Below are 13,132 nucleotides of genomic sequence, written 5' to 3' on the forward strand. Positions count from 1 at the left end.
GGTTTGAGGTTTTCTTTATAATACCCTACCTCTCTTAATATGTTCTAAAAAAAATTCCTCTTTCTCATTTTTGTAAGTTTCTACTGGTTATAAAAGTGATAAAAGGGGTAGGCATGGTATGGTATTTGAAATTTTGGTTCGATAATTTTGATTTTCGGTATTTAAAAATACTATATCATTATCATACCAAATTAATTCTGTATGGTTCCGCATTTTTTAGTTCAATTTCGATATTTTGCGGTATAGTAATTCTGTAACAATAGTTTATTCGACTACGACTTACATATATATATATCATAAATAATTATGACTTCGGTTATTCAAGAAACGTTAATTATATTATACTAATACCTTACATGTGTAAAAATATTCAAATGAAAGTACAAGTAATGCCCTTCGTTAATCAATTACACAAAAAGGACATTTATATATATATATATATATATATATATATATATATATATATATATATATATATATATATATATTTTGGTACACAAAAAGGGCACTTCAATCAATGATATCATACTAATATCTTACATATGTAAAAATATTCAAAGGAAAGTAGAAGCAATTTTAAAGTCTAAACAAAACAATACTATATATATATATATATATATATATATATTATATATATATATATATTTGTGTGTGTGTGTGAATTGTATATGTAACTATATGGAATATTTCGGTGTGGTATTTGATATTTCGGTATTTTTTTTTTTTTTATCAATATCGAATATCGTACCAAATACCAAACTTTTCAAAAATGCATACAAAATATCGTACCAAATATCATAATATCGAAATTGCGGTATTAAAAATTTCGATTTCGATATGATAATCGGTATATACCGTACCGTACCCACCCCTAGTGATAATGATGCTTGAATGTGAATGTTGAATATATAATATTCGGGGTGTTTTTTGGGCGATTCCGTTGGATGTTTTCGTTTAACACTGAGATTTCTCAGTATTGTTAATTATACTAATTGCTAGTCAAATCAATAAGATATCGGTTGATCTGCTATTGATTTAGTTATTTACCAGTTAGATTAAAAACACCTTCACAAATGAATTTATATTTTATTCCATTGTAAGTTAAAAAAAATAAAAAATTTAGTCAATCAAAAGAAATCATAACGCCTAACCGTAGAAGAAAAACAGGCACTAACAAATGTTCACCTGCATCTTGAATAATATGAAATCCTACGTCTGCCACTTTGTGTGATAAAAGTTGACATTTAATGTCAAAACTTTGTTAGAAACGGTGAGAGGAATGCCAGTTTATCTTCCTGAGTAAGTGTTTTACATCCACAATATATTGGTAACCGATTTCATAATATAATCAAGGCACAGTACAGTATAATTATGTAAGAAAAGAAGAATTGAAGAATACAACATTTATGCCCACCAATGCTGAAGTTTGCATAAGCAATTCTTAGGTCCTTTTTAGACGCAGAATCTTTGTCAAGATTTGTTTCATTTTAGATTTTTAAAACTTTTTCTAATCATTCTTGCATTTAGGTTATCAGACACTTCTATACAAGTAATACAATTCTTGATTAATTAAAATATTAGAAGCATGTTGTTTTGATAAGGTTGTGGCTGACATGTAAAATTTTGCTGGGAATGGTATGGGGTATGTGTGTGTGTGTTAGTTTTTGAGGTCCCAATTAATTCTAAAGATGAAGGGTTTCTAAAGATGACTTCATATATAAGGGTAAAAATGAAAATTTAGTACCCTCCGTTTCAAATTGTTTGTCTTAATTACTATTTGGCCAATTGAAAAATATTTTTTTACCATAATTTTTTCAAAAACTTTCTAAATATATTTTAACTATTGCGACTTATATAGTACTTTCTAATTTTTTTCAAAATATGTAAATTTTATTTCAATAAATTGAAGATTACATCCTGAATTCACATGAATTTCAGCAGGGGGAGTAGTTCTTTAACATGTTAACAGCTAAACCGATAAGAAGTTGAGCAAACCCAACACAAAACTTCAAACTATTCTCTAACGGTTGATCCGATTACCCTTATAAATCAATAAACTTAGTTTGCGATTAAATTATCCATTATAGTTCTATTTTAAACAATCCTATTGAAGGAAGCTAAGGGACGGTAAACAGAGGCGGATCCAGAATTTAATTTTATGGGTTCAATCTTAAGATTTTTAGCATTGAATCCATTATATTTTTAAAGTTAGGGGTTCATATCTAGTATTTACTGCAATTTTAATAATTTTTTACACATAAATTTAGGCTCTGTGTCGAAAATTTGGAGTTCAATTGAACCCCTTCCTTATAGGCTAGATATGCCTCTGACGGTAAAGGACCAGTGTTTCATGCAGATACGGAGTCAGAATTTAAAGCTTGTAGGTTCGGGTTCTAATTCTTTATAAGTACTGGATTTTTAAATTAATAATTTGTACATATTTAACAAAAAATAAAATATAAATATATGATTTGGATCAAAGCTACTTAGTTCGATCGAATCACTCTCCGAGGGCTAGCTCTGCTGTGGTTTCATGCACGTAATGCGTCACGAGTTAAAAAGAAAGGAGTAGTGGAAGTAGTGGGAATTTATCAGATTCCAAAGAATAAGTAGTACTCCTAGCAGATGAAGAAGATCTACATGGAGACTGGACCTACATGGAGACTGACTAAAATTAATTTGCTGTGATAATAATGACGTTATAACGCCTAAAAAGACGCCCACGAAAGACGGGGTTTCTGATTTGTCAGTTGAAGATGAGCAGAGGTGAGAGGTCGATTGGTACTTCTATGACCTCTGCTCTGTGAAGAAGCTCTTTAGTTTTTGTTCTAGATATTATCTCGCTTTAAATTTGGGTATATTTTCACAGATTGAAAGTGGAGAAATATTTTACTCTTCGGTTTTTGGTGTAAAAATTATTTTGCTTTGTGTATATAATGCTTAGCCGGTGACATTATATACTCCGATCCCTTCGTCCCATTTTATATGAAACTTTTGATTTTAAGACTAAATTTAAGAATTAAAGGAAGATTTTTAAAATTTATAGTTTAAAACAAATCATAAAAATTGATGTGGCTAGATAGGATAAATTTAAAGTTTAATTGTTATCAAATATAAAAATATAATTTTTTTTTTTTTTTAATTTACTAAAAAAGAAAGAGTCCGTATAAATTGGGACGGAGGGAGTACATACATACATTTTGTCTTAATTCTGGTTGATCCGATGGTTAGATACTCTCAATTCAGAGAGTGACAGAGATGGAAGTACAAAATGGTTGATCACTGAAGACTACTCAACAGTGAAGTACACTGGAGGACTGTAAGTTCAGTGTGTCCTACGACCTTTTCGATTTCATTCAAAAATTTGTGCTCCCCTCTATTTTACTTTGCTTTGACTCAAGACTTTTGGATTTGTGGAATCTCTCTCCCAATTTATGTGTTATATTTTGTTGTTCTGTTCAAATAAAATGTCATTTAAAAAAAATTATTTTCTTATCTTTAATGAAATATTTACTTTCACACAATTATTATGACTTGATTTGAAATACAATTTTCAAAAGTTAATCTTTCTTTGTGGCCGATCAAATGACGGCAAGTAACGGATGAAGTATTAAACTTGCCATGACATTTTAATAGCTATAAAATCATATTATTAAAAATAAAATGAAAAGTTTATGTCAATACGAGGAAGAATAATCTCCATGGAAAAAGTTTTGTTATTTTATAATTCCTCTATTATTTTAATATATGGTTGACATAGCTAATGAAATTTAGCGCTTTTAATTCTGAATATATTAGGAATTACTTCATCCTTTTAATTTATTTGCAATATTTGAATTAAAAAGAAGAAATAAAGGAAGAGAACACTTGATGCAACATTTAAAGTTGTATAAAATACAAATGAAATTACTCTTATTTCTACAAGAGAATATTGTTATTGAAAAGGGAACCTAAACATCTAATATATTTTGAATATTGAAGTTCTGGTCTTTCTGGATTAATTAATTAAAAACAAGCGTTAATTAAGCATGATGATATGTCAAAAGAAAATCCATAGGCATTCTTTAAATTTGTCCCATAATTATTTTCCTTTTTGGTTCTCAAAAAGAGTATTTCTTTATATATTTAGTAAGTTTTTCAATTCTAATACTATACATGACAATTTTAACATTTAAAGGACTACATACATCTTTAATTTAAGCCCACAAAATTCAAAAGTCTCATTTTATTTTTTAAATTCCGTGCTCAGTCAAACTAAGACACTTAAAAAGAGACAGAGATAGTAAACAACTTGTTTTTTCAATTTTGATATGTCTACATTTCATAACATATGTTATATATATTCACTATTCAAAAGTGATTAAAATCTCTACATTTAAACACGTATATGAATTGTTTACTTTCCAATTTGGCATCAAATTTTGAACATTTTTATTTAATTTTACAGTACTCATCCTTCAGCACCGGCCATTCTCCCAACAACAACATACCCAGTGAAATCTCACAATGCGGGGTTTGGGGACCTTATCCCTATCTCGTAAGGGTAAAGGTTTTCCGAAAGACAAGAAGACGGCTATTCACCCCTAATATAAAAATGAAATATCTTATTCTTTTATGGATTCCTTTGTCAGTTAAGTGTCACACTTTTTCTTTTTATCCTAAAAAGAACGACACATATTTATTTAGAAATAATTTACGACACATATTTATTTAGAAATAATTTACTTTCACACTTCTTAGTTTACTCTAAATAATTGTGAGCCAACAAATGTCTATGGTTTTTTTTAAGGCGCCACAAATTTTTCAAAATATTTTTTTCTTAAATTTCTAGCGCAATCAATAATAACCATACATAAATTATATTGGGATCGAGAAAGTATCACATAAAATGAAAAGAGGGAGTATTTCGTTTTATTACCAATTTAAATTCCGTATTAATCAAGTATTTTATTGTATACAGGCATCACTCAAATTAGTTTATGCCAAGTTCTATGTGAGATAACAATAATATAATTAGCTATACTAAGATAAACCAAAAGGATCCAAATGACAAAAAATATCCTTTTCCAAAATGTTTTACTTATACCGTTGGGTGTTTCTATATATTTTATGGGTATAATATGAAAATAGAACTTTATCTAAATTTAAAACAAACACATATTCTAGAACTCGCACCATCTATTTCATTTATAATATACGTCGAACAAGAAATGCTTATTCACAGATATTTCTTATATTACAATTATCTTAATTGCATTTTAACTTATTTGCGAACCAAATAACCCCTTAGTATGTAGATAGGAGTAAGTTTTCTAGTTTAGTTTTTGGAATAAGATCCTCTCCAAGTATTAGTTTGATACTGAAAATTTGGGACAAATTAGTAGATACTTATCCACTTTTTCTTTAAGAAAGAAAATCAGTGACAGTTTTCTAAAAAAGAAAATACATTATCAAGTCACTTAAATGTAAATGACTATCAAATTTTTAACGCCTCCTTTTACCCAAGATGATTATTGATCCTAATGTGAGGACATGAATGATCTCGTATCACTCTTCAACTTGAGCTCCCACATCAAAATTTAATGTGCTAATAAACATAATTTACATTTGCATAAATGATGAAATGACTCAACTGTTTACAGGTTTTCACTGGTAATACTTATGAGTAAACAGTGATAAACAGATGAGGCAGCAGAATCCCAGCATGATATCCCGGATGGATTCATCATAATCCACTGATTGAGGGACTTTACGATGCATGGTGGACTTGATTGATATATATCTATTCTTCTGATTCCTTACTGATTATCTTCTTCCCAAAAATCTATTTGGGCATAGAAAAGATTATATTCTAAAACAAGAAAAGCAACCATATTCAAGTGTTTTTTCTTTAATAAAAGCACATATTTTAAACTAATAAAGGTTAAATATTCATCAAAATGAGAATTTGGCCATAACTATGGATCAAAAGTGTTATTATCTTGTTTTTCAAATTGTTAGGACCGAAATACATAGGTGTCATGCGGAAACTAATAAAGAAAACATTGAAAGACGATAAAGCAGACAATAAAGGAGAAATATATATAATATAGAGAGAAATGACCTCACAAAATTCACTTAGAAAAAAAAAGGTTTCTACGAGTGATAGGGTAACACTTGTGTCTCACAAATTCTCCCCTAAACAAGACATGCAAAGCCTTTAGGGCTACATCGTGGATACTGCCAAGTGAGAAGGAAGAAGCCTCGGTTTATAGAAGTCCAAAAACCCTGAAAATTTTATATTTTTCTTTTAAGAAATAAAAACTCAATTATGGTAAAACAAATCAGGTAAACACCTTGCCTGACACAAACTTACAATTTTAAGGCTGCTTCAATAAATACCATTTCAGAATGGTTTCAACACTTGGTTTTTTTGCTCCTTATTCGATAGCCAAAAATGGTTTCAAGCCTTGTTAGCCATCTAATATCTAAAAGATAGACACTTTTTTTTTTTTTTTTTTTTTATAATGTTGACTTCACCAAAGTGCTTAAATCCTCAACCTCTCAAAAGAGAGATGAAAAGCTATTTATTAAAAGTAGTGGTCATCATTTTTTATATTTATGAATAATATTTTTATTTCGCTTATTATATACATATCCCTCAAAAGTTTCGTCGACACATATCTCGTGAAATTGCTTGCGTCAAAGTAAACTCACTCTTATTTTTGGAGAGAATATAAATATATATGTGAAAAGAAAATAAATTTTGAACAAAATACTAAATTTTAAACTCATAATTTTAAAAGATATTCAATTCAATGTTAAAATTTATAGAAACTGAATGCACAAAGTTAAAATAATTAGTCTTTTGTCAACTTAGCGGCCAATTTCAATATGTTTGGCCCATTGGCCAGTTCTAATTATTTATTTCCATCTTATTAAACGTTTTCAGTTAAAATGCTTTAACAATATTCAAATATGTTTGATCTGCTTTTATCTAGTAACACAGATATGACTAATCTAAAAACGAAAAAAATTCACATGCTTATCCTCCAACAAGCAAACCTTAAATCCAGTCCTCTCAGAAAAATTTCAAATGAATTCTTTCAAAACGCTCACAATTATAGAACATTGTATATGGCTTCGAGCTAGACTGCTAGATGGTCCTAGTACTCAAAATCACGACTCATGAGGAATTTCTTTATTTGCACTTCCTTTTCTGATTACACATAGCTTCTCAAGCTATTTAATGGTTTAACTACGAAAATGTTTATATTTGGCCAGTTTGATTTTTGGTTTTGGAGCTTGCAGTCCTTTTTAGATTTTTGTCAGGTTCTAAGGCTTCAAATTCTATAACTAGTAGTAGTAGAATTTAAGGACGGGACTAATGGATACCGGGTCAAAATCCAAAACTCAGATCATAATAGCGGACCCAATAGATGTTCTGTAGCCCATTAGGGTGAAGGCAGTTTAGTGAAATCAAAGTATGAATTACTCTCTTGTAAATGGCCTTTTAGACTAATAAATTTAATAACCCAAGCCCATCTAATCCATTCAAAAACTACCCCATTTCTTGGTTCTTCATTATCTTGTTATTGTGAAAATCCCTTTATTTACAATATTCATTTTTTTTTCTTTTTTTCGTTCCCTAATGCATAATTGTGAAAAGTTGAAGTGCGAAATTATGTCGCTACGTGCAACAAATACCATACTTGTAGTTTGTTATCTAAAATACACGAGGAAGAACCAAAAACCAGGTAGAATTGTGGTTTTGAAAAAAAAAAAAAAAAAAAAGGAGTAAAAACTGTTCAATTAAATAATAACATTAGTACAAGATTTATGTGCATCAACTATGGAACTGGGTCAAAACTAACCCGTGATTCGCTCGAGCAAAATTGTGTCCATCTATATATTTTTTAACTTATTAAAATAATAATTTATATTGGGGCTTATAGGGGAAAAAGAGGGCCAGTCACAACATAACCATGAACAGGGGTACCCGAAAAAGGAATGTATTGATGTGTGGATTTGCCCTAGTCACTGTTGTTATACAAGACTACATTATCTAATTTCCATATTCGCTAGTCAAACATTAAAGTCATGTGTATATAGTTGATTACATTAAAAAAAAGTTTAGTAATTTTCGGGAAAATAAAATATAAATTATTTCAATTAAACTAAAGTATAAAGAATACATGTGTTGTTGAAATTATATCCAATTGTCCTAAAATAATTTGCTTGCAACATAAGTAATTTGTTATTTCAAATGATGAAAACGGTTAAAGGGGTGTTCTTCCTTCACCCTCCTTGTGTGGTATCTAATTACCTTTAGTCATGGATCATTGAAATGCTGGGGTTATGCTTGATTTTGATATTCTATGTGAAGTTTGGCTCGACAAATTAACTTCAATCCCCTGAAGTTAAAGTTCATTCTGAAACAACTAAATATTAAATATCTTATGATTTTCTGTTATGTACTTACCTCGTTGTCACACGTCCCTTCATGTCTTGAAAAGAAAATGAGGCCAAAAAAATTGGGTGGCCCGTGAGACCCTATTGCTGGGCAGAGCTACACTATAGAACACCCTTCGCCGGAAAATTATGTTAGGTATGTAGGTAAATTCTGTAATATCTGGTTATATACTAGGTAATGAACAACCTTGAAACAATTGGGAGCTGCGGCTCAACGGTGAAGGGTTTTTAAAGTCAGGCTGGGGCCGGGAGTTCGATTCCCTGCTTTCAACAGTTGTGTTAAGAATTTTTTTTTTTACTGAAAAGCAAAGCTTGTTTGCCGAGCATTGCATTTCTTTCGAATTGTACCTGAGTTGTCAACTCAATGGCCGATTTACATCGCCAATTCCCTTTTTAACGTTCTCTAATCTTTCTAAATGTTAGTAATAATTTAGAAATGTTCTACTCATATGTTTTTCAAGAATTTCGAATTATACCGATTTTAATAATTGAAGTTATGGAAAACGAAGCCAGAAAGGAAAAAGTAAGAAAAATAAAGTAACTATTTATATAATTAGACTAATATAGTTATGTATTAAATCTACCGGAAATATACTTATAAGTGATTTTTTTTTTCATTACATAAGAAAATTGATAATAAAAAATGCAGTTCCATATTAGATGTTTACATTCTAGATTTCAATAATATGTACTAATTTTTATATGTATATACTTGAAAGTGCTCTACTAAATTTATAAAAGTATTATTTTAAATTACTTGAAATTGCTCGACTGAAATAAAAGTATTATTTTAAATTTACTGTTTTCACAGCGTGTGAAGCGCAAATAATTTACTAGCTTTATTCAAAATTAAAGTACGTTTGACTTGCTTTCTAATTACTCAACTAAAATTTTCAGCGAAAACTCAAAACCACATTTCAGATTTAGTGCTTGCATAATGCTCCGACAAACTATGAAAAAAATGGCAAAACTAAATATTATATAGTTTGTCTTAAAAATTTTGGTGCACGCACTCATTGAAAAAAAAAAATTACTTCATAAATTTGAACACCCTTAGTCAGATTCCTGGCTCCGCCACTAATTGCTGCTCTTGGAAAGTATATATTGCAAAACACAATTTTTAATTGATTTACATAACGAGAACAGAATTCACTGCATAACTAAACTCAACCACAGCCTCACAGTAGCGCTGTTATCTTCTCCTCTTCATTTCACAAAAGGACCATTTATACTTTGAACTTGTTTAAGTGGACTTAAGCATGAGATGTTGAGATGTGAACTCTAGCAGCCATCAATTAGCTATAACTTAATTGACATTAGGAAATTTAACTGCATGGTGCAAAAGCTCAATTTAGATTTATTTACATGTACTCATCTTCCAAATCTATCGCAAGGAAAACGAATAAAAAAATATAAACTATGTGAACATATGCTTTATGAAATGGTCCATAACTTTGGTAACCATATCCATCCTAACCTGCTGACTGAAAATAGAAATTGGGAGGTGATGATTGTTGGGCTAAAACAGTCTAAAGATATAGACATATAGTTAATATGTTGTGATATTGTTCACTAAATTTGTACGATTTTCTTCAAAAAAGTCTCACATCATTAAGAACATCAACTACACCTTATATGTACCTTCTTCTTTTTTCCGGCTATTAATATGAGACTTTATTCTCGCACCCAACAATATTTTTAAGATGAATTCCAGTACAAATTATGATGTGGCCAACTTTTTTTAGTTGAGCAACATTTATGACAGCACCTACCACAAAGATGTCGACCATCTATTTAACGAAATTCCTATGTGAATTATAATGTCTCAACGAAGCTTCCTGCTTAGTTGGGTAGCATACATCTGTTTGCTTTTTGTTTTCTTCTTCTGAACTATCAGATGAAGAACCCTTCTTACTGTATTTATTACTTTTTGATTCTTTTTCATTTTCCGTAACTTCCTAAAGCTATGAGAAGTTAGCACAAAATTATGGCCTCAAACAGCAACGATTGTCTTCTAATCTATATCTCCCGTTAACCGTGGGCCAGCTAGTTAATTAGCTAAATATATGCTAGGTTAAATTTTATGTAAACAATTTTATACATTTTTTACACTGTTAAATTAACCTGACCTACAAGAAGAGATTATATCTCAGATGATCACTTAACTATGAGTATTTCACTCAGAAAGTCACTCAACTTTGTTTTTTAACCAAAAAGTTACTCAACTTTATTTTCTAACCAAAAAGTCACTCAACTATGGGTATTTCACTCAAAAAGTCACTCAACTATAAATGTTCCACTCAGAAAGTCACTCAATCTATTTAAGTGATTTTTTAATTACAGTTTGCTGATTTTTATTTAAAACCAAAATTCTGAGTGAAACATCCATAATTGAGTGACTTTTTGAGTGAAACACATATAGTTGAGTGACCATCTGAGATATTATCTCCCTACAACAACTATCTGAAAACATACAGTAATAATATGCGATATATTAGTCTAAGGGTGCTAATCGGGGTTAGGGTCGTCTCAACAACATTGGGGACCTAAAGCCAAACTTCAGAGGGAGGCCCTAATTTTATTTTATTTTTAAAGAGAAAGATCGACATATATATTTTTATTTAAAGTCTACTTTTCTAGTTTTTTAAGATGCGAAGTCATCAATTATTGTTTTATAATCGTCAGGCACAATGCAAAGTTGCTAAAAAAAAATTCAAATTAATTAATTCAAAAAATATTCAACTGACAATATAGCTAATCAATCACATGACTAAAAAAATTTCTTCTCTTTTTTTCTTTTATAAATATTGTGCACTCCCCCTTGTCTCAATTTATGTGACACAATTTGGATTTCAATAGTCCAATTTCTTTATTTTATCGTGAATTCAGACATACAATCTTTAAGTTTTTTGAAAAATAATTTACACACATTTAGAAGCTACATAAAAGTATCATAAGTCGCAATAATTTTTTAAACAAATTAGCATGAAACTTAATAAAAAAACGGGGCCTCAAAAATTTGGGGGCCCAAAGCCATTGCCTTAGTGGCTTTGGCTTTGAGCCGGCCCTGATCGGGGTTGACCAAGAAAAGAAATTTCTTTAAAATAATAGCATTAACACAAAATTCAAGTGTCGTAGTGTTGATTTGGTCATAGGATATAGATGCGGAAGCATCAACCCTTGTGCTAAAGGCTCTCAACTAAACCGTGATTCGCTCGGCTCGGTTTTATATGCTTATTAAAATAATTAAAAGGTGGGTAGAAATAGGAGAAAATGGGGGAATATATAGTCAGCGTATTAGTAGGCATTTGGCCATAAGAATTATTTACTTTATTCCGAATTTTTTTTCACTTTTCAGCGTTTGGCCATAAGAATTTCGAATACAACTTGAAGTTGTATTCCGGAATTTTAAAAACTCTAAAAACTTGTTTTTTTAATTTTTTTTTTTTTTTACTTTTTTACAACTACATTTTACCAAAAATCACAATTTCAAAAATTATGGCCAAACACAACTCCAACTCCAATTTCAAAATTTTAAAAAAGTGATTTTTTTTTTTGTTTCTATGGACAAACGGGGCCTTAATGTATTGATTGTAGTCGCCCCAATATTTGGTGTTAACACAAGTATAATGAGATTATTGCTATATTACTCGCATGCCATTGACATTTTATTTTTGACTCTGGTGTGTGGAGCAGTTGACAAATGTGTCGTACGAATTTATATTTTCTACGCAATTGTCTTTTCTCCTAACAACCGTAGATGTAATGAGCCTTCACTGGATCGGTTTAATAAAAGGAAAATAGATAGACGTAATTTTGGTAAATATTTATGATGTTTACACAAAATTAATTTAACTTATCATGATTAAGTGATTTAATAAAGTAAATATATGAATTAATTAAAATGACTAAGTGATATAAGTCTATATATAAAAATGCATGTCATGCATCTATTAATATAATGTAATTATCTTAGTTAATTTTTACTTACTCATACATAAAAATTATGACACTTTCAACAGAACTCGATCATTAAGATCTCAAGGCTAGTTGCCATCTAGCTAAAATTTAACTATCATAGAGTCTTAATTAACCGAGGTACAAAGCTTAATATAGATCCATCAAATTGACGTGGCGATGGATATGTAATATTTTGGGCCAATAGCTAAAAGTATACCTTGTGTGAGTAAAAAGTGTGAATTTTACAAATTACAACGTGTTGAATCAATTTCCCAAATTGAGAAACAGTACTTACGATTCAGTCCACGTTGACACCGAAGAATTTAGTCACGCGTAATCATTGACTATTTTGGAGTTTAAGAAATTTTCCTCAAGCCAAAATGTGAAATACTATTTTGGCTAGAAGATAAAATTTAAAAAATAGGATATTCCATTTGGCAAAAAAAACACGTCCAGGAATGGTAGTTATATGCTTTCCCAGGAGCACACACATTGTTCCACTTTGATAGGTAAATTAAGAAAGTTCAAGTTCCATTACAACGCGGGGCGGCTACTGGCCCAATGCTTTGCCCTCTTAGGCAAAGTACCATTTAACTCACTTCTATGATCTATCCACTATAAATGTCATTTTAGTCAAATAAATTTGGTCTAAAATTAAATATAGTCTAAAGAAATCATGAAGGTATTAATTATTTTTTCAAATCAACTCTTGCATAATAAA

This window comes from Lycium ferocissimum, chromosome 5 (genome assembly GCF_029784015.1).
Source record: "Lycium ferocissimum isolate CSIRO_LF1 chromosome 5, AGI_CSIRO_Lferr_CH_V1, whole genome shotgun sequence".
NCBI lineage: Eukaryota > Viridiplantae > Streptophyta > Magnoliopsida > Solanales > Solanaceae > Lycium > Lycium ferocissimum.